The following is a 7734-nucleotide window of genomic DNA, read 5'->3' as shown; positions in this document are numbered from 1 at the left end:
TCGGTATCTCTGTCCATGGCAAGGGGACAATCTTCAATCCCCTCACCTTCAAATCACTTTCCTTCTGCCTAGAGCAGAACACTGCATCAAAGTGTGACCTGCACAGTGTGGGGCCTGTTATTACCTGAGAATGAATGTTTTACCTGCTTCTTATACAGTTGATGTCAAAAACAGCAAGTATATTTCTGATACCAGTAGGATCTAAAGTACACAATGGACAAAGGATTGTCTTTTTAATAACTTATCCACTTGAATACAGGGTATCAACAACAGCTACCATCATTATGTTTTGGAGACTTGGAATACACTTTACAATTTAATAGCGTATCTGTCTAAACCCTAACATGAAATTTCATACATGGATGGATTCCTCTTTTTAAGATGAGCATGTGCAATCCTTGTCTTTCAGCAGCCAGTGTAACTGTTGCTGAGCTTTTTGAAATTGTCTCGTTCCAGTTCCTATTCTGTTTTGCTAATGAAAAGATTAGGCTATTATTGTCATGCAATCAGATAAGCCGTGTATGAAACTAATGTCAAAGATCTGATTCAATGACTGAGAAAATCAGGGAGCAGAGCAGACAAAGTCTGTAAACTGCATTAGATGAGAACTGGGAGTGAAAATATCCCCTTAGCAGATGGAAGCATTGCTAACCCAGATGAAGACAGCTACTGCTGTTACAGAATTCCCTTTATAATAATTGGAGAGTACAAATTCTGTTGTTTATTTCTGATCCATAAAGCTGAGTTCACAAAAATGATGGGAGTTATTTAAAATTTAAAACTCAGTTTAACTGAGCAAAAGTGAACCCCCAACCAAAGAAAATCAACTGACCAGTGTTTTACTTAAATCCAATGCACTTTTCTTTTTGCAGCTGTAGTGAATACATGATTTAAAAAAAAAAGGGGGGGGTTGACCCTTTTTGCAGCTGTAGTGAATACATGATTTTTAAAAAAACAAAACAAAAGGGGTTGACTTTTGAAGATCTGAAACAAATAATAATAATCACAAGTGACAGTGAATGTATGTACAATATATGTACAGTGTATACTTGATTTTTCTTTACACTGCACTGAGAAATTTTCATGTTACATTCAACACATGCACAACTAAACATACAATTGAAACCACATGTGTATCCAGTTTCCAGTTCCTGGTCATATTTGTAAAGTGAATGCACATTCCTGTTTTTTACAGAGGTACATGTGTACATGCAGGATGTACATGTATCACTGTAAAGTGTGAGAAGCACTAGTAAAAGAAGGGCATGAGCAAAGAGTTGTTTTCGAGGAGAAACCACGTACTTGAAAGATTGGAAATCTGAATAGTGAAGGACATGTGCTCAGCTAGAGCTGGATTTAGCATTGTCAATTTCCAGTCATAGATTTACAGTGCAGACCTATGCAGAGTTACTCCAGTCTAATCCCATTGCCTTAAATGGATTTAGAAGGGAGTAACTTTCCTTAGGATCGTACTATTACAGAATAATCCTATGCACAGTTACTTCAGCCAAAGCCATTAAAAACTGATAGATCTAAACTGGATTAACTCTGCACAGGATTGTGCTGCTAGTTACTTTCCAGTCAGCAACAGTTTAGTTACAGGCAAATATTACATCATAGAAATACATCAACTGAAATAGTCTGAGGTTTGTGACTTTCATGACTACAGATTTTCAGTTTGAATGTTACGAAATGAATAGTAGATTGCATGCTAGAATAAAAGAGGTGAAGTTACTTATCCAATTATTCAATTTATACATTAGATTGGGAAGCTGTCTGTAAGCAAAGACAGACCTCTGTCCCAAGGTCTGGGAGAGAAGTATCATGATAGGAAGTATCACTGATGATGTGCTGAAGTGGAAACTGTAGCTGGTAAAATCAGTCACAGTTTTTAAAAATACTATTCTGTACCAAGTCAGTTCAAGAATTCTGGAAACTAGTCTTGCCTTGTCAATCTGTTTCTTCTCCTCTGCATACGAACCTCATGCAGACCTCAAGGCAAGGTAAATTCATTGCCCCACATAGAATACTGATTTGTCACACCTAAGGAGTTTTACAAACAAAACAGCTCCTCTGATGCCACTTAGCATGCCTATGAAGATTACAGAACAAAGTTGGGAGTCCAGTGGCACCTTTAAGACCAACAAAGTTTAATTCTTGGTGTAAGCTTTCATGTTCATGCACACTTGTCCAGATACATAGAAACAAGCTTCCTCAAGCCTTACATGTAGGTGGGGGGGGAGTTGCCAGGAAGGGCTAGTTAGAGACAAGATGCATAAGTAACTGAGTGATAAGTATAGCTAAGACTGCATTAAAGCAGTTAGTAAGACCTGTGAATAGCAGCAAATTAGCATACAAATAAAAGAGTTAACAAACAAACGTGAGATCTAAGTTTGAGACCAGTGGCACCTTTAAGACCAACAAAGTTTAATTCTGGGTATAAGCAAGAACTGAGTGACTTAGTATGTGTAGATGCACACTTCTTCAGATAACATTAAAACAGACTTCCTCAAGCATTACATATAGGTAGATGTAGATGGGGGTGGGGGGGGGTTAGTTGCGAGGAAGAGCTAATTAGAGTCAAGATGCAGAAGTGACTGAGCCATAAGTATAGAATTGGATTACTGCATTTCATAAGACCTGTGGATAGTAGCAAATTAGCATACTGACAATAAAGGAGTTAACAACAAATGTGAGAACTAAGTTTGAGTCCAGTGGTACCTTTAAGAACAACAAAGTTTAATTCTGGGTATGAGCCAGAACTGAGTGACTTAGCATGTGTTATGAGATAAGAACTCAATATCTCTGTTAAGCCCTGGGGGTTCCATTGTCCTGAATGTTGTAATAACTTGTAATTCATCATAGAGTTGGAAGGGACCTCCAGCATCATCTAGTCCCATACTTGTAAATAGTTCTGCTTTCATGTACTCTATAAAATGGAGATAGATCAAGATGGGTAGCTATTATGAACTGAGATCGAGGCAGCTCTTAAACAGTGATTTCTTTATTCACTCATAACACAACACAGGAGAACACAGAACAGCTAACTATACATTTTGAGCCAGCGAGGCCACACCCCCTAGCACAGTAACAACCAATTACAATTGAGAGCTTAGGGCCTATGGGATTCATTCCCACCAAAAGTCAGAGTTTGTTTAGATTGGTCTGCTTCCTGACACCGACCAATCCTGTAGCAGATTTCAGGATACCAGGGAGTCTATGGCGCTTGTGCCTGAAGCTCCAGTTTAGGTTACATGAGTATTGCACATAAGCAATTACAGGTTTCATAGAATAACTATCATCCATAGGCAGTATCAATAAATGAATACATAACAGTAGCCATGCTAGTCTATCCGCCCGCAGTAGAAAACAAGAGTCCAGTAGCACTTTAAAGACCACCAAAATTTGTGGCAGGGTATGAGCTTTCATGAGTTGCTGTCATGAAAGCTCATACTTTGCCACAAATTGTGGTAGTCTTTCAGGTGCTACTGAACTCTTGCTCTTTTCTAGAAAATGGAATTGAGATATAGAATAAGCTTTTAAAATAACTGCAGTTTCCCTGAAAGAGGCATAGTGTTTAACCCTCATTATACAATCTATATTAGTTCTTCCTGACACTATTTGCTTATTTCTCACATTTTACTTTCCTTAAAATCTAGTTCAGACTGGTTCCCCCCTGCCTTAGAATGGACATGCATCATGCATAGCACAGCAGGATACTAATGGCTATTGACTATTGGACCAGGACTCTTTGCTGGATGATGCGAGTTTAATGATTTTTAAAGACCTATGATTATATTAATTGACCAATGGCTCAACATGCAATTTTATGTGGGTGGAAGCTTCTACCATTAAAAAAATCTCATTGACCTTCCTGGGTTTCCATCTTCAGGATCCATTTATAAAGTTATAAATTCTGAACAGAAATGTACATACCTGATCCAAATATCAATCTTTCAAGGCCTAAAATGCCAGTATATCTAGAGATATGTGATGTAATCTTCCAGAGAAGAAAAAAGGTTTAAGCTTTCAACACAGAGAAGAAAAAAGGTTTAAGCTTTCAACTCCGCGTGATTTTGTTGGGCTAAATTGATCTCCCTGCACCACATCCCCCTGCACCACATCCATTGACCGACATCAATATGTAGTGGGGTCACTAAGTGCATCCGACCTACCCATCCCTATGAATGTGTACACAACATTTCCCCCCTACAAATAAAAACTGTGTGGATGTGTGTTTGGGGGGATGAAGAGCTACAAGCAGGGGAGCCACAAGATATGTGGAAAAGGGAAATCATGTCTGCCCCACTCCCAGTTTCTCCACTTATTTATTTAAATATTTATATCCTGCCTTTCCTCTTGGCAGCTTACAATAATAATTGTAAAAACTAAAACCAGCTAAAACCAAAGATAAAATAACAAGTCACAAATTCACTGGAAAACAGGCATTTTTATTTTATTTTATTTTTTCCTCCGGAAACCTGGATACAAAACTGAAGTGATTTTTTTTCTAGGGACACACCCCTTGTCTGGACTTCCAAGTTTTTTGTGAGCATTCAGAATGTTACTAAATTGTAGCTGGAAAAAATTGTGCTTAAACCTTTTTTCTCCGACCTCTCGGCCGAAAGAGCGACTCCCCCCTAGTGTGCCCTAAAGCGCCCCGGATCCGAGCTCCTCTCTTCCTGAGGTGCTCGTTCAGGTCTCCGCTCGCGCGGATTCCCTCCTCCACCGTGGGCGGGCGAGACGCCCTCGGGAGCAACCCGAGGATGCGTCCACCATTCGCGGGAGCCAGACCGGAAGCCCCAAACCAGTCACTTCTATTTTGCTAATGTTTAAGCCAATTTTTTCCCAGTATCTACAATATCTGACTTCGATATATGAATTAGTAATAAAGGAAACTGATTCTCTGTGTTGCCCTACAAATCTAGGATTAATTGCTTGCCTTCCAATCATTTGGTAAATCAGCTAAGTTTGGCTGCTTTTGACTTTTTAGTGCACTCTCTAAAATTATTTTCCAGTTCTGAAAATATAAACATGACTTTAAGATACACAGTGGAGCACCGAGCGCTGGTGGAGAAGGTAGTGGTGTGCGTCCTGGGGAATTGATGCAACCAGGTTGTTGGGTTCGGGGTTGCAAGTGGGTCCCTGGGCTGAATCTATAGGCAGGTGGGGTGCGAATGCCACAAAACCAACACATGTCCGTGCTCCTGCTACCCGCTTTTGTTGCGTTGCAAGCTTCTCTTCGGATTGCAGCTGCCTTTGGGTGCCCAGGTTGCCATGGTGGACCACATGATGATGTCGATATGCCATGGCGTGAATGGGCTGCAGGGCTACCGGATGGGGGTGAATGGGCTGCAGGGCCCTCCCCAGCATGGACAGCACATGCTAAGGACGATACCCGCCAACCACCAGATGATGCAGTATGGAAACCCTAACCTGGACGCAGGCATGAGGCAACGGCCAGGCATCAGTGGACAGATGGGGCATCACCAGGTGCCCAACGCCATGATGTTCAACAATCCCAGCCAGCGGCAGCAGCAATACATGGGACCTTACTTATGGTTAGCATGCACTTGCAGAAACTCAATACCCAGTACCAGGGCCATCCTCTCATGGGCATGAGCAACAGGCCCATGGGCACAGGTGCGCAGCAATATAGGGTGGGACCCAGCAAACACCCTGGCATGCAGCATATGCCCCCCCAGCTTTGATCTTGAACATTATGGACATGGATCTCGTCGGCAAAGAGGTTTTGACCTTCTTGGTCATGGAACTGGGGGTTGGACTGGATTCAGGAGCTGACGGAACTTTTCCTGGGACAAAACGAGTTTGATTCATTTCGGACTTTGTTAGCAAACTGCAGCTCAGCGCCATCAGCAGCTGAGCAGCTGGAAGCAGGTGCTTCCTCCGTTACCCCACCTGGTGGCTCCCCCACCCCACCCCACCTGGTGGCTCCCCCACCCCACCTCTCCCAACCAGTGTTCCCTCTAAGCTGAGTTAGTGTGAGCCAGCTCAGAGTTTTTTAGCCTTCAGCTCACACGTTTTTGTCTTAGCTCAGGAAGGATGGCTCCAGAGCAAACTAATTTATGCAGTAGCCAAATTGCTCACTCACAACTTTAATGCCAGCAGCTCACAAACTAGGATTTTTGCTCACAAGACTCCACAGTTTAGAGGGAGCATTGCTCCTGACTTCTCCCTTTCATGTGTCCCCCCCCCCTGCACAAATACTTACAGGCGTTCTGAGCTATCCCTCACCTGTCTCCTGAAACACAAGGGAGAATAATCAGAGGCTTGCACTGCGTTGCTCGTTTGTGTGTGTGTGTGTGTGTGTGTTTCTCTTGCGCTATAGAAAGCGGGAGGCTTTTTTGCAGCTCTGAATGGAAACTGAAGATGCAGCCTTGTTCAAGGATCGTTCGTGTGGCAGCTACAGTATTTCGATCTCTGGGGAAAAGGAAATGGGCCTTACACAAAACTACTGTCTGTTGTGTCTGGACTCCTGAGAAGAGGGTTGGGCAGACAAAGTTGGATCATATGGTTGGCAGTTTTCAATGAAGTTGGCAAGCTACTCAGAACTCTCCAACAGAACTCTCTTTTGTTTCTTGAATGGTTCTTCAATCATAAAGGGTGTGAGCCCCTTCAATGCTGTGAAGTTAGCAACCTGGTCTTTCTCCTTTGAGTCAGAGGTATCTTCCCTCAAAGGTCATTCTTTTATACCCCTTTCTTTCAAATCAACTGGGCAGACATCCTAATGGCTTCCCCCAATACATGTAAGTGACCAATCTGCATCAATATGACTTTAGTGTTCTGCTCTTGCCACCCTTACAGATAGGGATTAGTAAATAACTGCCTTTTATATTTTATTTTTAAAGAAAGAGAAACCCAAATTTATTTATTTATTTATTGGATTGTTTAGTCGCCACTGACCCAAATGTTCTCATGGTGTCTTACAATATTAAAACCATATAAATAAGGTAAAAACAACATAAAAACAGATAAAAAAAAAAAACTTTAAAATATTAAATGCACAAAATGCACATAATGTAGTCCATTATTGACTACAACAGAGGAATGGTTCATGAAGGTGTTGGAACTCACAGTAATGGTGAAACTTACTTCATTAATTAGAGAAAAGACAATAAGTTTGTTTATTGCAGATTGGAAACCCCTTGTAGACTTTTTGCATGAAACAGAGAAGAATGACTTGTTGACTTGCAGGTTTGATGAATAAGGAACTTGGACAGTAGAAAAAAGAGAGTGTTCTTTGTAAACACAGAGTAAGAGAAAATTTTGCAATCATACTTATATTTGTCATGGAGAAAATTGGAAGCCTCCTTTTAGTTAATACAGTTTTTTCTCCTTGTTTAGTTATCCTTTTTATCTTTCTTTTTGAAAATCTAAATAAAATCATTTTTAAAAACAAAGACGTTACTATTGGAGTAAGGCAAAGGGAAGGTGCAAACCAATACAGCGTAGTGCGAATTCAGTCCTAAGCAGAGCTAATTTTGGGCAGGAACGCACAAGAACGGAGTTCCGGCTGGCTCCCAAGTTGGCCACGCCCAGCAGGAACCCATTAGCATAATAGGCCACACCCAACAGCAGAAACTCATTAGGATTGGCTACATTAGGGGTGTGTGGCCTAACATGCAAAGGAGTTCCTGCTACAATAAAAGGCCCTGGGTTTTGACAACAAACAAGGTAAACAGAATAACAAGCAAAAGGTCGGTGTGGCTGGAT

At 41.4% G+C, this 7734-nt stretch overlaps 1 pseudogene; it reads left to right on the top strand.

Annotated features, from left to right (window-relative positions):
- Positions 1–5277: 5277 nt before the first annotated feature.
- LOC107107223 lies at positions 5278–5884 on the top strand (annotated as a pseudogene).
- Positions 5885–7734: the final 1850 nt, after the last annotated feature.

This window comes from Gekko japonicus, unplaced genomic scaffold, assembly GCF_001447785.1.
Source record: "Gekko japonicus isolate JY-2015 unplaced genomic scaffold, Gekko_japonicus_V1.1 scaffold774, whole genome shotgun sequence".
In the NCBI taxonomy this organism is placed as follows: Eukaryota; Metazoa; Chordata; class Lepidosauria; order Squamata; family Gekkonidae; genus Gekko; species Gekko japonicus.
Note: the sequence above shows the minus strand (reverse complement) of the source record. Positions and strands in the feature narration are given on the sequence as shown.